At 41.2% G+C, this 18,111-nt stretch overlaps 1 pseudogene across 1 annotated transcript; it reads right to left on the bottom strand.

The window, feature by feature from the left end:
- Positions 1-5,161: 5,161 nt before the first annotated feature.
- Positions 5,162-17,382, bottom strand: LOC143529749 (probably inactive leucine-rich repeat receptor-like protein kinase At3g28040 pseudogene; annotated as a pseudogene). Its single transcript, XR_013134718.1, has 3 exons — positions 16,368-17,382; positions 7,122-7,671; positions 5,162-6,765 (listed from the first exon to the last, which is right to left on the bottom strand). The product of XR_013134718.1 is annotated as a probably inactive leucine-rich repeat receptor-like protein kinase At3g28040 pseudogene (transcript).
- Positions 17,383-18,111: the final 729 nt, after the last annotated feature.

The following is an 18,111-nucleotide window of genomic DNA, read 5'->3' as shown; positions in this document are numbered from 1 at the left end:
GTTACGGTAAAGGTTAGTGGTGCGGTGGGAGGTGGTGAGTGGCCGGAGTCGATTCCAGCAGCCGGAAAACGACGCCAGAAAGAACAAGGAGGAAGATGGGGGCTGCTAAGTTAATATGTATTAAGGTTAGGTTATTTTTGTTTATATATGTATATACACACTTTCACAACAGACCCCTCAAGTTTCCTACAACATTTAAATGAGAGTTAAAGTTCTTTAAAACCTATAATAACTTTACGAAAGTTAGTTTGAACCCCTTTATGTTTTTCTTAACGACACTATAATATGACAAACATCGATTTATTTACGGTCGAGGTATATTATAATATTATATAATAAATAAATAAGGTTCTAAAATGTTGAGTCGGGTTTACAATATGAAAGTTTACAAAACGAATATAAATTGATACTCAAATTTGACGAATGTCACATAACGGGTAATAATAGAAAAACGTGGATGATCCATATGCAAAATATAAACGTTTTGGACTAAATTCGCGTTATTTGTCGAACAACAAGGACGAAAATGACACTCTACTCTAATATTTTTATTAGTAATAATAAAAAAATATTAATAATAATATGAATATTTATAATAACTAATTTTATACAATCGCACTGTAGTGAGATCATTAAACTGAATAAAAATAATTGTAACAATATTGAATCGCGTATGTACATTGTGGAATGTTAACTCAACAAATTTAAAATAATAATATTAGTAATGTAGTAATAGTTTTAATATAATAATAGTTATATTATAATATACAAAACAATAATGATAATTATATAATAATTATAATTGAAAAGTAACAATAATCATAATACAATTATAATTAAAATATAATAAATAATTTTGATTGTTATAATAGTAATAGTAATAATAATTGTTATTGTATTGAACTTTTTATATTTCTTAAACTCTTTAAGCTGGAATGAAAAAAAAAACATCTATACTCAAAGATGAAAAACTTAAAAATGGAAAGAGTTGTTCTCTATAGACTGATTCATTCCATTCATGTACGGTAGTAACCAAACATGTTTTTTTTCATTCTTTTGTAATAATTTATTATATTTCACCTTTCATTCATTCATGCCAAACACTACATATTTTACATGTTGTAGAAAAGAAACATAAAACGAGCTTTTATTAATAACAGTAGAACACTGCGTCCGTCTCCCGAGTAGTCTTCAACTAAAGAAATAGAAAAGATCCCTACCAAAAATACGCCGAAAGCCCTCCACCAAATTCAAGATAGCTTTCTATATATGGGCCATCACTCCTAATTACTGGACTTGCTAATTTCACTTTAATATTGTATAAAACAAAAGAAAAGAAAAAGGTTTGATTTTGATCATTCGAAAAATTAAAATGAAACTTTAAGACCTTGGATGGCTATTTTTTCCCCTTACTTCCTCATTTCATTGCTGATGGTTATCAATTATAGTAAGATCTATATTAGTAAGGTTAATTAAGATCTTACAGTATTTTTAACTAGCTTAGAAACTAATGTATATATTACAATGTTTGAACTAATGCTGTAAAAGTAGGTTTACAAGGCCGAGTACTCCGAGTAAACCCAACTCCCCAGTCGACCGGCTAGGGTCCGCCTAGCGACTTTTACAACCATGAATAAATATAATATTAAGTAGATAAAATGTAATGAAAATCAGTCATTCTTCTTTTAAACCTAATTTGTTTTAGATTGAAATCAGTATTCCTTAATATTGCAAATTCTAAGTGAGGTCATTGAATTGTAACACGTGGTTGTGATGAATAAAAACTTACTGAATATTATATAATATATTGTTCCCCCTAATAGAAACTAACTTTTGATTGATCTTTATCGTCCAACCTATCCATTCAAACTCACATATTTCCTTCTAGAAGCGGCTGTTCGAGGCAGTTTTACACACTCTCTCTCCAGTAGTTTTTTTTTAACTGCTCCTCTCCGGCAGTTTCCTCTCTTATTACCCCTCAAACAAAGCCTCTTCCTCATATAAATTTTATAGTCCATCTCTTATTATGATCGCTGATCGCTTAAAAATCGCGACCCCTAATTGCTTCAAATTGATCCGAAAATCAAAATCAGTTAATCGCTTGAAAGCGCCAACCCTTTAGGTGTTCCATGATCGTAGGTATTTAAATCGCCGACCCCAATCTTTGGTTTTGTGATAGCAGGTCTTGAAATTGTGACAATAATTGTTGGCTCTGTTATCGTTGTTATCCATTTGCTCTACTGAAGATATTTTGGCACAAGGTCTGAAGCAATCTGGTAAGCACCTTGATATATAATTGCAGTTTCTTATGATTATAATTTGTTTGTTTGTGCATGATAAGCCTAAGATTGATTGATTGATTGAAATTGGATGAAAGTCACTAAGGGAGATGGTTAGTCTGGGAATACGAAGTTTGTGAGGATTCTGATTCATTTTAAGGTATGTAAATAAGATATTATTTGTCTCTTTGGTGTGTTATAGCATTCGTAGTGCTATGCGGTTGTTTTTTATATGATTGCACACCAGTAGACATGAGCTGGGTAGGAATAAAAGAAATGGTGGTGTGAACAAAATACATTGACTCTTACCTAGTTATGCCTTTACATCCTTACATGTTTTTTCTTACTCATTATGTTTCATTTTTTAAAAAAACATTTCATTTTGTAGTGATGTATTTTTCAATTATTTAGCAAGTTACCTAATCAATTTATGCTCCTTTTTCCACAGTTTTCATGTTCTTGATTGATTTTGCTTTCAAGGTATTTATCACTTTTCACGCGTGGAGCTCTTAATTTTGGCTAACCTTAATTTATGATTTGTGTTTTGTATTTTGCAGGGAGACGTTAACTTTGCTATAAAATTCAGATCGGTAACTACTTACGCTAATCAACTACTATGGTATTTACCTAAGATAATTTCAGAATACTAAAATCCATATTGTATGCAGGTCGGTTCTTTTGCAAAGGTTTATTGTCAACGCTAGCTGCCGTTAAGGTAAAGAAAACAACTTTGGATTAACCTATCTTTAATGAATTCAATTTATCTTCCTAATTCAATACTTATTATTAACTAATACATCAGACCAAACATTATAGCTTGACAGCACCTTTTGTGAAGGTATCGATTTCTAAACCTTTTAGGTAGATAACACATGTTTTCTTTTTCTTTTTTTCTTTTTTATTTTTGTAATTCCGGTTACTTTATATATTTTTCTGATTGAAACAGTTTGGAAGCCGAATATGAGGATGGGCAAATGTTACCGTTACCGATACCGAACGAGAGACTTTCGGTACCAATTCGTAACTCACATATATGAACTACACTCTTCCGTACAATCGATTATTGTTTGGGTAATAATTGAAGGCGCTATCGAATGCTTTGACATAGAATGAATTCGTTCATCTAATAGCTTAGTTTATGCTTTTGGAACCAAACAAAGACGAGCATGGATCACTTGACAACTTTAGAAGGGTTAGTTTTTTTCTTTGTTTTTTTTTCTTAAATAGGTACTATTGTTAGTATTGGTAAATCATTTTCATATGGAACCGTTATCTTATAGTAAGATGGATTTTGAAAATGTGTCGATGCATTAAATTTTACAACAACAAAATACTATAAATACTATGCAATGCCAGCAATGCATCAAAGTAAATATAGCAAATCGTATTATGAACAACATTAATATTAAGAAAATTAAGCTGTTATTGAAAACCTGCTTTTTTTTCTTTGTTTTCTCATCTTCCTAAGCTCTTCATTAATGGACTGAATCTGCCATTTGCAATCTCCTTTTCCTCCATTCACATGCGTCGTTCAACTCGGATAAAGAAGATTTGGATGTCTCATTACCTGGCCTAAATTTGGGTAACTATAATTCGCAGTTGTTTCGGAATCCTGTGCAGCAGCCATCAGGCCATCACTACATGTCAACTGGAAGCCTTGAAGCATGGCTCACTTTCACTAATGGTAATTTCAGTTTACGAACCAGATCATTGACGGTATGTATTGTTTTAACTGTGTTGTCTACTATATCTATTTGTTTCAGTATTAAATAAGTGTTTTTCTATTCTTGCTTACACTAAAATATAAATTGTAAATGTTATCGATTTAAATCAGTCCCCATTTGAATTTTATCACAAAATTAATTAATTTTATGTTGAATAGCCAAATGGATTTTGCATAAGGTTTACTATTAAATACAAAAGTATCATTTTTTTTGTGCATGATAGGCCCAAAGAAGTCTATCTCGGGTTTCAGTTTTTGGTTCTGTATGATCCAGTGAATTTTTCTTGGCACTTGCAAGTTTGTTTGGTCTAATGATTTGACGATACATGATTTTAGCAGACATGTCATGATTGTGGGTCAAATCAATTTCAGGGGGGCTGGAATGTAATTTTTGCTATATGGTTAAAAAGTCGAATATTAGAGTCAATGTTCATTTTTTCCTGTCAGGGTTGACAATATGGTTAACCGCAGATGCCAGATGGGGTTGGATGGTTCTCCAGGTCAAATAGTTTGCGGCTAAAGCTAGCAGCCTTGGTGTGTTCGTTTTGGTTTTGAGATATTTTGTTTCTAGGGCCAGTTCATTAAGCTTGTATGTTACTATGTTAGGCTAATTTTAAACCCAATATGAAATATTTGGTTTGTCTTGTATAGTGTCTATTAGTCTGAGGTCAATTTAGAAATTAGTTGTAAAAGAGAGTTAATTTCATGCTTTCATTTGTTAGTTTTTCCTAAATTTTCAAAAGCTTTTTTGGGTGCTCATGCTTTTCTCATGAAAGTAAAATAATCCATCAAGATGGAATGTCACTGACATAAGTACATATGAATTCTCTGTTGAAGATATTGAAATGGATCTAACGAAGCGGGATGTGTTTACCTAGCTAGAGTCCTAGACAATTACATTACTGATTTTCGTTGCTTTGTGTTTCTTCTAATGAAGTCGGTCATTTTTTTAATCGTAAGTTAAATGAGTTATTCTTTTTTCATAAACAAGCACACTATGGTTTAGAATGAATAGAAAGACAGTTTCGTCATTATGACATTAACCTACCCGTTCACCGGACGGGTATAAAACTAGTTTTATTTGGTTACGTTAAACTATTAGTTGCCTTTATTGATTCGACTCATTTCTTGACTGACCCATCTTCCTCATCGAAAAGTCATCTATTCGCTTACCCGTTAATTTTGTTATTATGTAAGTTACTTGAAATCATCCATACAAGAGTAAATAAACATCAAAGTGCACAACAAATAAACAAACCAAGTTACCATACTAATACGATTCCATCCTACGAGGAACTGGCGTCTTGATAACCTGTAATATCTGGACAACTTCTGCCATTGATGGCCTGCTTGAAGGTATCTGAGAAGTACACACCAAAGCCAATTTAAGAACAGGTAACACTTCTTCTTCCAGATACTCTCCCATACTCTCATCAACACACTCCAATACATTACCCTCTTCCAACATAATCCTCACTTGCTCATTAAGAATCAACACATTATCCTCCCCATACTCAATCGGTCGCCTCCTGGTCACAATCTCCAAAATCAAAACACCAAAACCATAAACATCACACTTCTCGTTCACCCGTAAGCTCTGGCACGTCATCTCTGGAGCCACATAACCTAGCGCGCTTTGAAACCGGTTGCTCATGGCATGTTTGTCTAGTTTTGACAACAGCCGTGTCAACCCAAAATCTGAAATCTTGGGGCTTAGATTGTGGTCCAGAAGAATGTTATTCGGTTTGATGTTGTAGTGAATAATTGGTGGACAAAACGAATGGTGTAAATGAGAGAGTCCTTTTGCGGTTCCTAGAAGAATCTTGAACCGATTGGGCCATGAAAGAGGTGGACTTGAAGGTGATCTTTCATGGAGTTTGGCCTGTAAGCTACCATATGGTACATAATCAGTCACTAAAAGCTGCAAATTTGGAGTCCAGAAGTAGCCTTTAATAGACACAAGATTCTGGTGTCTTAACTTTCCTAAAACATGAACCTCCCTATCGAAATCTTCAGGACACTGAATCATATTCGACACTACAAGATTCTTGATCGCTACACTATCACCATTTTCGTCTCCAATTGAAGCTTTATAGACAGTCCCAAACACCCCACTACCGATTTCATTCTCCTTTTTCAAAAAAGATTCAAGATTTTCCATGCAAATATTATTTGGGGGGGTTCATTTTTGGATAAAACCAAACAAGTTTCCCCATTGATAAACTCGCGCCTGATCTTGAAGAACTCGAACAACTCTCGAGCACGTTATCAACAAAAGCGATTCGTCTGCGAGCTGAGATGTTTAGCAAGCTTACTACCAAAACTCCAATGGAGATCATCAAAGCTGCTAGAATAGCAACAATGGCGGACACGCTTAGAAAGCGATTATGTTTGAAACCATTTGTAGCTTCATCACTATCTTCATCTCCGCCATGTCTTCCATGTTGATTTCCATATGCAAAAGGATTAAGAACTAAAGGCTTTGGTACATTCAACTTACATGGTCCTTTAAGCAGTGGTGAGCAAATACCCAAATTGCCTTCCAAGGAACTTGGTTCTAAGCTTTGGAATATGCCACCAGAAGGGAGTCTTCCTTGTAGCCTGTTGTAAGACACGTTTACGGCAAGAAGGTTTTCGAGTTCGCCGAGTTCAGGTGGGATCTCTCCTGAGAGTTGGTTGTATTCTAGCTTTAAGATCTTTAGTTTTTTTAGTTGTGACATTGATCTTGGGATTGTGCCATTCAAATTGTTGTGAGACATGCTCCTGGATACATACAGCACATTTGGAATTACGGTTGAGGAATATTAAACCGTAAACCGAATTGAGCCAAAACTAATCAAAACCGAACCAAATTAAAATTTGGTTTTTGCTTTCACAAAATATGAATTAACTACCACCCAATAAACCAAGTAACAAATAATATTTATTTTAAGATTTGTAATTTAAGTTCAATTAATTACAATTTTAACTTGATTAGAAAGACTGAAATGTTTATTATTGAGAGATCTCCCTAGGTTGATCTATATACGTGTTACAATCAATTAAAACAAACTTACATTTGTTTATTTCCGTGAAAAAAGTGTGTAAATCGTTTAATTAGTGGTGTTAAAAAGACTTACAACAAGTAGAGGGAAGAACAATTTCCAATCTCATCAGGTATCGATCCACTGAAAGAATTCCCATCAAGCTGAAGGATTCCAAGGCTACCCGAATCACAAAGATCGTTCGGTATGGACCCATGAAAAGCGCCATTTCTTAAATCCAACACTGTTAGATTCTGAAAGTACCCTAATTCTGGGGGCATTCTTGCCTGAAAATCATTCCATGACAAGTTCAAGTACCTTAACTTAGAATTCAGCCCAATTTCAGCAGGGATATCACCCGTGAGACGGTTGTTGGAAAGATCTAGTGATTCAAGATACTCGAAAAGCTTACTTGAACCTGGAGGGATTGAACCCGTGAGTTGATTCCTTGAAAGATCAATTTGCTCAAACCCAAGGTCAAATATAGTACCTGGAATGCTACCATTGAACTTATTCCCTCTTAATGAAATCACAGATAGTTTAGTGGAGAAATCTAGTGACATTGGAATATTGCCACTTAAATTATTATCAGAAAGACTTAGGTATTTCAATGATGTTAATCGACCTATAGATTCCGCTAACATTCCTGAAGAAACACTAACCGGACCCACGGGCAGATTACGAGTAACCTGGGGGTTAGATAGATGTTTCCCACGAGGGGTTAGACCCAGAAAAGATGGTTCTTCTGATAACCTGCAAAACAGACACCGTGAGCTTGTCACTGAGAAGGGGGGGGGGGTTCCTCCTTGTGACCACCCTCCGGCGTGAGAATCAGACTAGATTGCTCTTTAAATATAAATGTATATTAAGAGATTGCTAGAGCAGATATCAGGTATAATATGATGATAATGTGATAAGATAAGATGATCATACCATTTGGGGTATTTATAGCCGAAGGTAGGTTTCCAAGGAGGTGTGGCCGGCTGAATAGTATTCCTGTTCTACCAACTGTGGCCTACGCACGTGCCATGCTGGTAGTTGGTGGGTAGGCAGCGGCTGATAGTGACCAGGCCTGCTGTGTACTATTCCTTTTCCACCAACTACAGGCTATGCACGTGGTATGACAAGAGTTGGTGAGTAGGTAGCGGCTAATAGTGACATACAGTACAAGAGCATGCTGCTCGCCATACTGTTGTCAATGAGCTGTCGTATCTTTGGTCAGATCTTCTGCCCATACCTCGTCAGGTACAGTACAAAAGATCTTTCAGTATCGTACGGACTGGCTCATTTGGGCGGGAGTATTCCCCCTCCCGCCTTTGTGCGGGACTGTTCCCGGCTTGCTCATTCCTTCTTCAGGTGACTACTGAATTATTATGAGGGTTAAGCCTTGTGCGTGTAGCCATGCTGCGCGGGTAGCCTTCCCTGATGGCTGGTATCCGTAACTGCGGGAACAGGCGGAGTACTTGGAAACCATTGGGAGGCGTTTCCTGCGGGAACAGCTTGCGTACTGCGCGTAAGGACGTCACGTCTCTGAGCGTGGTGGGTCCTGCTGATCCAGTTGGTTTCTGCGCAGACGTCTCTTTAGTTAAGTCTTGCGGGTTCAACCGCGCAGACGTCCGTTAAGGAGTCTTGCGGGTTTAACTGCGCAGACGTCCCTTTTCAAGGTGAGTCATGCGGGTCCAACTGGGCTCTGCTGGGACCTACCTCTTCAAGTCCCCCCAGTCCAATGTTCTTCTCATGAATGTTTAATAAAGTAAGGTGAACTTTTGGACTTAAGCAGAGGGTTTTTTGAAAAGGGTTTAGTTTTAAGGTTTTCCATGGGGATTCTTCCCGCGGAAGTCCTAATGTCACGCAGAATTTCCTACTGTTCTGCTTGATCTTTGGGTATGATGCGGGTAGGTCTGTAACCTCCTCGCAAGTCAGGAGCGTTGAGTACCTCTTGTGTAGATTCTCCATGAGGTTTTGATAGTTTTGAACATAGTGATCAATTATGTTAAAACCACCAATTCCATCTTGAAGCTTCAAACAATCTAGTTCTCGACGTTCCCGCTATGCGGGGATGTTATTCCCGTTTGCGCAAGCATGGCCCAGAAGATCCTTCTTGGTTTCATTTCCCTGCGAAGTGCTAGGTATGTGAAGGGTTTTGCCTTGACACTGTACCCGCACTCGTCTTATAGTTACTTTACTTCCAAGGTATTCCTGGCGTCAATTCCCTGCAGGTGCTAGGTATGTGAAGGGTTTTGCCTTAACACTGTACCCGCACCCGTCTTATAGTTACTTGGTTGCCGAGGTATTCCTGGCGTCAATTCCCTGCAGGTGCTAGGTATGTGAAGGGTTTTGCCTTAACACTGTACCCGCACCCGTCTTATAGTTACTTGGTTGCCAAGGTAAGGGGTATATTCCCGCTTACTTTTGAATCTTTGAGACTTGCGTTATAAACGTTATATGAATTGCGCATGCATATTTTAGTTTATTTTAGCAATTTTCCCAGTGCTTTGGATAAGTTAACCGTTCGACGCGCGGTTGTCAATAGGTTCGGTTTCTTATGATTTGTGCGGTTAGGACCGGCACTTTCATTTAGTGGAATGACCAAAGTTTACCTATGACTGACCTGCGTGAAGGTTTGCTGTTTTTTGGGTTTATGCGGGTTTTACCGCCTTCCCCACGCAACGACTTTCCTCGTAATTATGCGGTGAAGACCGGCATATCCGTGTGGAAAGTTTATAAGTATAAATGTAAAATCATCAGCGTCAATGTTCTAAGGAGAATCATTTCCATTAGAAGTGGCTCTTGGCCTTTTCTTTACAAATTTGGAATTGATCTACATGTAACATTTGCGTAATTGAGCTCCGTTCCATGTTCTTGGGACGGGAGTGCCATCGAGCCTTTCGAGCCGGTATGCGCCCTTTCCCAGCACTTGTTTGATAACGTACGGACCTTCCCAGACAGGGGTCAGCTTTCCTGGGCGATCTTGGTTCGAAGCCTCGTTGTTACGCAATATGTAGTCTCCTTCATTGAAGTTGCAGAGTTTTACCCGCGTGTTGTAGTACTTTTGCATTTTTCGTTTGTAGTTCTCTTCACGCATTGCTGCTAAGTCTCTGCGTTCCTCGGTTAGCATAAGGTCTAACCGTCTTTCCGCATTATTGTCCTCTGGTTGAATCATGACCCTTGGTGAGGGTAAACCAATTTCGACCGGGACCATGGCTTCAGTGCCATAAGTGAGGCTGAACGGGGTTTCTCCCGTACTTGCCTTTTTCATCATTCTGTGTGCCCAAAGTACGTGTGGAACTTCGTCCACCCAGCCGGATCTGTGTTCCAATAGTCTTCTCTTTATGCCATCGATGATGCTCCTATTTGCTCTTTCTACCTCACCATTACCCTGCGGGTGCGCCACCGAGGTAAAGGTGTGGGTGATTTGAAGTTCTTTAAGCCACTGTTGTAGCTTCTTGTCAGCAAAGTTGGTGCCGTTATCGCTCACCAAATTCTGTGGAAGCCCGAAACGACAAATGATAAATTCCCAAATGAATTTTTTGATATGTTTTGCGGTCGTTTGGGCTAAGGGTTTTGCCTCTATCCACTTGGTGAAGTAGTCGATGGCGACCACTAGAAACTGGACGTTCCCTGCCGCTGTGGGAAATGGGCCTGTTACGTCGATGGCCCATTTCTGAAATGGCCATGCAGAGGTGACTGGAACAAGTTCATTCTTCGGGCGATGCGTGTTGAGTGCGTAGAGCTGACAAGACCTGCACTTTCTGATGTACGCCAGCGCATCCGTATGCATCCCCGGCCAAAAGTATCCCGCGTTGTTTAGCTTAGCTACAACTGTGCGTGGACCTGCATGTATCCCACAGATGCCTTCGTGTACTTCCCTTAGGAGGTAGTTGGCATCTTGGTCGTCAACGCATCTGAGGAGGGGGCCAAGAAAGTTACGTCTGTAAAGGATGTCATCGATGAGTTGATAGTTCAGTGCTTTACAGCGTAGTTTTCTTGCCTTTGTTTTTGACTCTGGTAGTATGCCCGCCGCAAGGTAATTTATTATTGGTGTCATCCACGTTTCTGTGCCGGTTTGGATGACACAGACTTCCTTGTGTGGGACTGATGGTGCTCCCAGGAGTTCAATGCGGATGTCCTTTCCCAAGTGAGTGAAAGCTAATGACGCAAGCTTGCTTAACGCATCCGCAGATTTGTTCTCGCGACGCTTGACGTGTATGACTTTACAATCATTAAAATCGCGCATGAGGGTTTTTGCTTGAGCGAGGTACAGGGCCATTCTGTCGTTTACGGCCGTGTACGTCCCGTTTATCTGATTGGCAACTAACATGGAATCCACATGGGCTTCCAAGTTCTTTACTCCCATTTTACGCGCAATCCTCAACCCGGCCAAGAATGCTTCATACTCGGCTTCGTTATTCGTACTTGGAAAGTCTAGTCGAATAGCGTAAGTGTATTCTTGGCCTGCTGGGTTGGTAAGTTTTAACCCTGCGCCTGAGCCCTCGCTGCTGGCCGCTCCATCAGTGTAAAGTCGCCAGACTTCATCGATGTCTAGTGCTGGAGAGGGTTGAGCCTCGTCCTGGCACTCTTTCTCCCGCGATGCGGGGACTTCAGCAATAAAGTCGGCCAAGACCTGGCCTTTTATAGCTGGCCTTGGCTTGTATTTTATCGCGTATTCTCCCAATTCTATTGCCCATTTGGCTAGGCGTCCCGAAAGTTCGGGTTTGCCTAAAACGTTTGCAAGCTTGAAGTTTGTGAGAATAGTAATTGGGTGACCTTGGAAATATCGTCTTAGCCTGCGTGAAGCCTGTACAAGTGCTAAGACTAATTTTTCCAGGGTAGAGTATCGAGTTTCGACGTCTGTTAGGAGACGGCTAACATAGTAGATTGGCATCTGGATGCCTTTTCGCTCGACTAACAGGACGGCCCCGGTTGCTCTATCTGTGGCGGAGAGGTATAGGATTAATTCCTCTCCCGCTTCTGGTGCTGTGAGCGTTGGGAGTTCGATCAAACGTGACCGAATTTCCTGAAAAGCTGCCTCCGCTTCTGGTGTCCAGCGGAAGTGTGTTTTCTTTAGACAGTTTCTCAGCGTCGACACGAATGGGAACGACCTATCCGCATGATTTGCCAAGAAGCGGTTAAGTGCAACTAGGCGTCCGTTCAGTGTCTGAGCTTGCTTGATGGTAGTAGGTGATTCCATTTTGATAATGGCTTCGACCTTTTCAGGGTTCGCTCTGAAGCCATCTTTTGTAACAATGACTCCTAAGAACTTCCCTTCTTCCATCCCAAAGGAACACTTGCTCGGGTTGAGCTTCATGTTTATCCTTCTGAGTGTGTTGAATGTTTCTTCGATGTCTTTCAACATCGCTTCTGGGTTAAGGCTTTTAATGACCAGGTCATCCATGTATACTTCCAAGTTCCTCCCAATTTAGGCATGAAACTCTTTGTCCATCAGGTGTTGGTATGTGGACCCGGCATTCTTAAGTCCGAATGGCATCATTTGATAATAGAATGTGCCATCGGGCGTCCGAAATGCGGTTTTGTCCTGATCGTCAACGGCCATGTGGATTTGATGGTACCCTTTATACGCATCAAGGAAGCATTTAAGGCGAAACGGTGATAACGAATCTACCTTAAGATCAATTTCGGGTATCGGGTAACAATCTTTGGGGCATGCTTTGTTTAAGTCTTTGAAATCTATGCACATGCGCCATTGCTTGTTAGACTTCGGTACCATAACGGGATTTGCAACCCAAGTTTGATATCTGCTAACGCGTACGATGCCCGCGTCAAGGAGTTCCTTGACTTGGGTTCTACACGCGTTAGCTTGTTCCGCCCCCATTACTCTACGCTTTTGTATGACCGGCGTAAAAGCCTGGTCACACTTGAGCTTATGCTCTGCTTTACTTCGAGGTACACCAGTCATGTCTGCTGGTTTCCATGCGAAGATGTCAGCGTTTTTTTGTAGTAAGCGTTTGAGTAATGTGCGCGTAGGATCAGTTATTGTTGGGCCAATGGTAACCGCCTGGTCGGGGTATTTTCCATTAAAAGCCCATTCTTCTGGTTCGGTGATGGTGGGTTTAGCCATCTTTGGTTTGGGTGTTGATGAGACAGATGCGATGCATACCTGGGGAATACCGGTGACCATCGCCACGCCCTCAGCTGTTGGCCATCCCATCATGCCGTGGACTGAAGATACTACGGCATTGAATCTTGCCATCCCGTCTCTCCCGAAGAGAATGTCGTACGTGTGGTGTGGCTTCCTCATTACGACAAAGTCCACATCCTCTGTGCGGGAGAGTTTTCCGTCTGTGAGAGTGACGGGGAAAGATAGGATACCCAGAGGGGTGTTTGTGCTGCCGTCGAACCCTTCCATCGAGGCGTAGACCGTTTCCAAGCGTTCCTTGTCTTCATCATCTAGCTTGTCGAAGAACTGCCTGTACATGACTGTTGACGAGGCACCGTTGTCAACAAGAGTGCGGGAAGTAATGTAGTGCCCCAGCTGGCTTTTGATGACGATAGGGCCTTCTTTGCTGGGTCCTCCTGGCACTCGCGGGAAGCGCACCTCAGCTTCTTTCCATGCGCATGGTTCTGTCGTCCGTCTTTTTCTTCCTCTGATGTTACCACGAACCATGTGAATGCTGATGTCAACGGGCTTTCGTCCGTTGCTTTTGTATCGGTTGTCATTCTTCCCTCTATTCCTGATTGATGCCACCAGGTGTGTAAGTTTGCCCTCCTTGACGAATGTTTCGATAATATCCCTTAAAGATGAACACTTCTCAGTGGTGTGACCCTTTGTGCCGTGGAAGTCACAGTATTTACTTTGATCCGCGTCAGGTCGTTGTCGGACCGTTGGAGCTTTTGGCCATGGGAGTTTCTCAGTGGCAAATATCTCCGTGACGCTTTTCGTGAGAGGCGTCCACCTGGGGTGTCGGCTTGATGGGTGTGTATTACCTCTTCCGCCTAATAAGGAGCGAGAGCTGGATGAGGTGTCAAAGTTTACCCTTGACTGCCACATGCTTGGCTTCCTCCTTTTGTTTTGCCAGGCGGTCTGGACGTTTTCTCTGGTCCTCTGCGTGTAGAAGTTTGTAGTCTGGGGCAGATTCCCACCCAGTTGCTTCTCCGTTTCGGCAAAGCGCTTGGCTGTCGTCATGATGACATCCCATGTGGATGGCATGCCATCTTTACCCGTCAACGTGCGGATAAGCTCTGGGTATTCGGCGCCCTGGATGAAAGCGGCGCGAACAAGGTCTTCGCTTATAACGCCCAGACTCAGCTTTTTCGAGTTAAAGCGAGTGATGAAGTCTAGTAAAGGTTCATCCTTATCTCTAACGCAGTTGAGGATCGTCCACTGTTCTTTAATATACTTCCTCTGTTGACTGAAGTGTTGGCTGAACTTGTGTTGGAAGTCCGCCCAATCATAGATGTGGTGGACCGGTAAACGGTCAAACCACGCTCTAGCCGCTCCAACCAGTGTCATCTGGAACATATAACACCACGTGGGTTCCGTCCAGTTGCTGACGGTTGCCCCCGCTATGAATCTGTTCAGGTGATCATGTGGGTCGGATATACCATCATAAGTGCCGATGTTGGGCATCTGCTTGGCACTTTTTGGGGCGATTGCTTCCGCAATGTCCCTTGCAAACTTGGATGTTCCCGCGTTTGCAGCAGTTGGTCTGAAGGTTTTGGAGAAGTCACGTGGGTTTCCCCCCGCGTTCCTTTGTTTGAAGGTTTCTCCGAAATTCCTTGTCGTTTGGAAGTCCGTTTCCTTACGCTTCCCTTTCGCCCTAAGGCGAGGGTTTGCGTCGGTGTCGGATTCCTCCCGATCATTGTCCGAGGACTCGCACTCACTGCTCATGTTGAGCTGTTGTCGAGTGCTTCCAAATTCGTCAGCCTGTTGGACGGAACGCAAGCGTTCATCCAACTCAGCTTGGAATTCCTTCTGACGTGCCTCCGCCCACGCTTTAACTTGTTCAAGTGTTTGGCGGGGGAGTCTCGTCTGTTGTCCTTCCGCCTAGGTATTACTGAATCCCAGGGGATGGTTTACTGCACTTGCCCCAGCTTGGGTAACTGGGGTAGTGTTCGTAAAATTTACTGCACTTGCCCCGGCTTGGGTAACCGAGGTAGTGTTCGTAAATACTGTGTAGTCGCCGGTATTCCCCCCAGTAGCTGGGGTTGTGGTTACCGGGGCTTCCTGGTAACTCGTTGGCCTTGGGACCGGAGTAACGTTAACCATCTTTCCAGAAGTTTTGAAAAAACTGAAAAGAAATGAAGTTCTAGCTTTAAGCACGGATGGCGCCAATGAAGAAACATTAACCGGACCCACGGGCAGATTACGAGTAACCTGGGGGTTAGATAGATGTTTCCCACGAGGGGTTAGACCCAGAAAAGATGGTTCTTCTGATAACCTGCAAAACAGACACCGTGAGCTTGTCACTGAGAAGGGGGGGTTCCTCCTTGTGACCACCCTCCGGTGTGAGAATCAGACTAGATTGCTCTTTAAATATAAATGTATATTAAGAGATTGCTAGAGCAGATATCAGTTATAATATGATGATAATGTGATAAGATAAGATGATCATACCATTTGGGGTATTTATAGCCGAATGTAGGTTTCCAAGGAGGTGTGGCCGGCTGAATAGTATTCCTGTTCTACCAACTGTGGCCTACGCACGTGCCATGCTGGTAGTTGGTGGGTAGGCAGCGGCTGATAGTGACCAGGCCTGCTGTGTACTATTCCTTTTCCACCAACTACAGGCTATGCACGTGGTATGACAGGAGTTGGTGAGTAGGTAGCGGCTAATAGTGACATACAGTACAAGAGCATGCTGCTCGCCATACTGTTGTCAATGAGCTGTCGTATCTTTGGTCAGATCTTCTGCCCATACCTCGTCAGGTACAGTACAAAAGATCTTTCAGTATCGTACGGACTGGCTCATTTGGGCGGGAGTATTCCCCCTCCCGCCTTTGTGCGGGACTGTTCCCGGCTTGCTCATTCCTTCTTCAGGTGACTACTGAATTATTATGAGGGTTAAGCCTTGTGCGTGTAGCCATGCTGCGCGGGTAGCCTTCCCTGATGGCTGGTATCCGTAACTGCGGGAACAGGCGGAGTACTTGGAAACCATTGGGAGGCGTTTCCTGCGGGAACAGCTTGCGTACTGAACGTAAGGACGTCACGTCTCTGAGCGTGGTGGGTCCTGCTGATCCAGTTGGTTTCTGCGCAGACGTCTCTTTAGTTAAGTCTTGCGGGTTCAACCGCGCAGACGTCCGTTAAGGAGTCTTGCGGGTTTAACTGCGCAGACGTCCCTTTTCAAGGTGAGTCATGCGGGTCCAACTGGGCTCTGCTGGGACCTACCTCTTCAATTCCGGTCAAACCATTACCCGAAAAGTCCAAATATTCCAAGCTAGTCAAGCTTCCGATCCACTGAGGGAACTCACGAGTCAACTTATTATCGGCTAGATTCAGATAACTTAGAGACAAAAGGGCATGAAAAGATTCAGGAATTGTGTCTATGAACATATTATTGCTTAAATCTAGGGTTTTTAGATTTGGACATAAACCTAAATCAGAAGGTAAATTTCCAGAAAAGTGATTTCCATTTAAAGCTAGTTCTTTAAGATCATGCAAAGCAAATACACCATTGGGTACGGCTCCCGTAAGCGAATTGTGGGAAAGATCCTGTGTTCGGATCCGGAGCAATTTCCAGATACCAGATTCAAACACTGGATTACCTGAAAAACGATTTTTGTAAAGATCAAGATGATTTACGGTTGCGCAATTTGAAAGTGAGCTAGGGATTGGTCCTTCAAGATTATTTCTAGATAAAGAAAGAGATCTAAGAGAGAAACATTTCTTGAAAAACTCTTCAGGAACCGGTCCGGATAACATGTTTTGTGATAAATCAAGAAACTTCATAGTTCCTGAGTTTATTAAAGATCCCGGGATCCTACCCGAAAAACTGTTTTGGCTAAGATTAAGGTGTTCAAGATTGGTAAGAAGTGATAGCTCAGGGTTGATGTCTCCAGTGAAGTTGTTACTAGCAAGTGAAAGTACCTTCAAATTCTGCAACTTCTCGAGCCCTCTACCGATTTTCCCGGAAAGATTTAACCCATCGAGTGAGATTCCGGTGACCCTTCGGGTAACCGGATTGCATGTTACGTACTTCCAAGAACATGGTGTTTCATCATCTTGACTCCATGAGGATAAATACGAAGATGGGTCAGTGACAGATGACTTAAACACTATCAGGCCTAAAATCTCATCGTTTAGATCGAGCGATTCATCGGCACTGATGGTGAATGAAGCAGCTAAGAAGAATGCAAAGATGAAAAGACCAAGAACACTATTTACTGAAATGGGAAACATAAGGTTTTCCAATTAGCGAATGAATGTGATTATGAAAGAATGTTTTGGCTCATGTGAAGTCAAGAAACACGGAAAAAGATGCAATAATTATTAGGATATTGTGGTCGCAGAAGATCCAGTCTGTGTTTCACGGGTTCCTTGGATGCCTGTTACTTCCTGTCGTTAACCCTAATGACTAATACAGTGGTATTACTACGATGGTGTTTTAAATTCCAAGGCCCAGTACCACTTCATTATTATACGAAGGAATCAAGAAGATAGTAATTTTTGGTATATTTGGACTTGCTTGAAATATAAGATATTATTTTGTCGCTATTTCAGCGAGAGAAGTGAATAAATTTAGTATATTTTCTTGTTTCGTGTATTATTTAATGAAAGGTGAAGTACAGCTTAAATTGTTATTTATCTGAATTAAATAAAATAATTATATATAAGTATATAGTAATTATGTAATTATATTGTAAAGTAATTATGTAATTACTCTATTTGTATATAATTACTCTATTTTATTCTTAGAATTAGCACATTAAGTTTATTTGTATTTGATTCAAACTCTACCTTTATATATGAAAGTATAACATTAGGCATGTTTTCTATTTATTTATTTTCACCCGTACTATTTTCGAGTGTATAATTTAAGTATCATTGTTCATATATGCCAATGATTCCTAGCCGATTTGGTGAATTTAACCAGTAATACATTTAAAGTATTCATTGACGGTTAAAAAA

Source organism: Bidens hawaiensis, unplaced genomic scaffold (genome assembly GCF_021521415.1).
Source record: "Bidens hawaiensis isolate Kalapana, Puna unplaced genomic scaffold, B.hawaiensis_p1.1 tig00008656_1, whole genome shotgun sequence".
NCBI classification, from domain to species: Eukaryota; Viridiplantae; Streptophyta; class Magnoliopsida; order Asterales; family Asteraceae; genus Bidens; species Bidens hawaiensis.
This window is presented reverse-complemented; position numbering and strand designations above follow the sequence as displayed.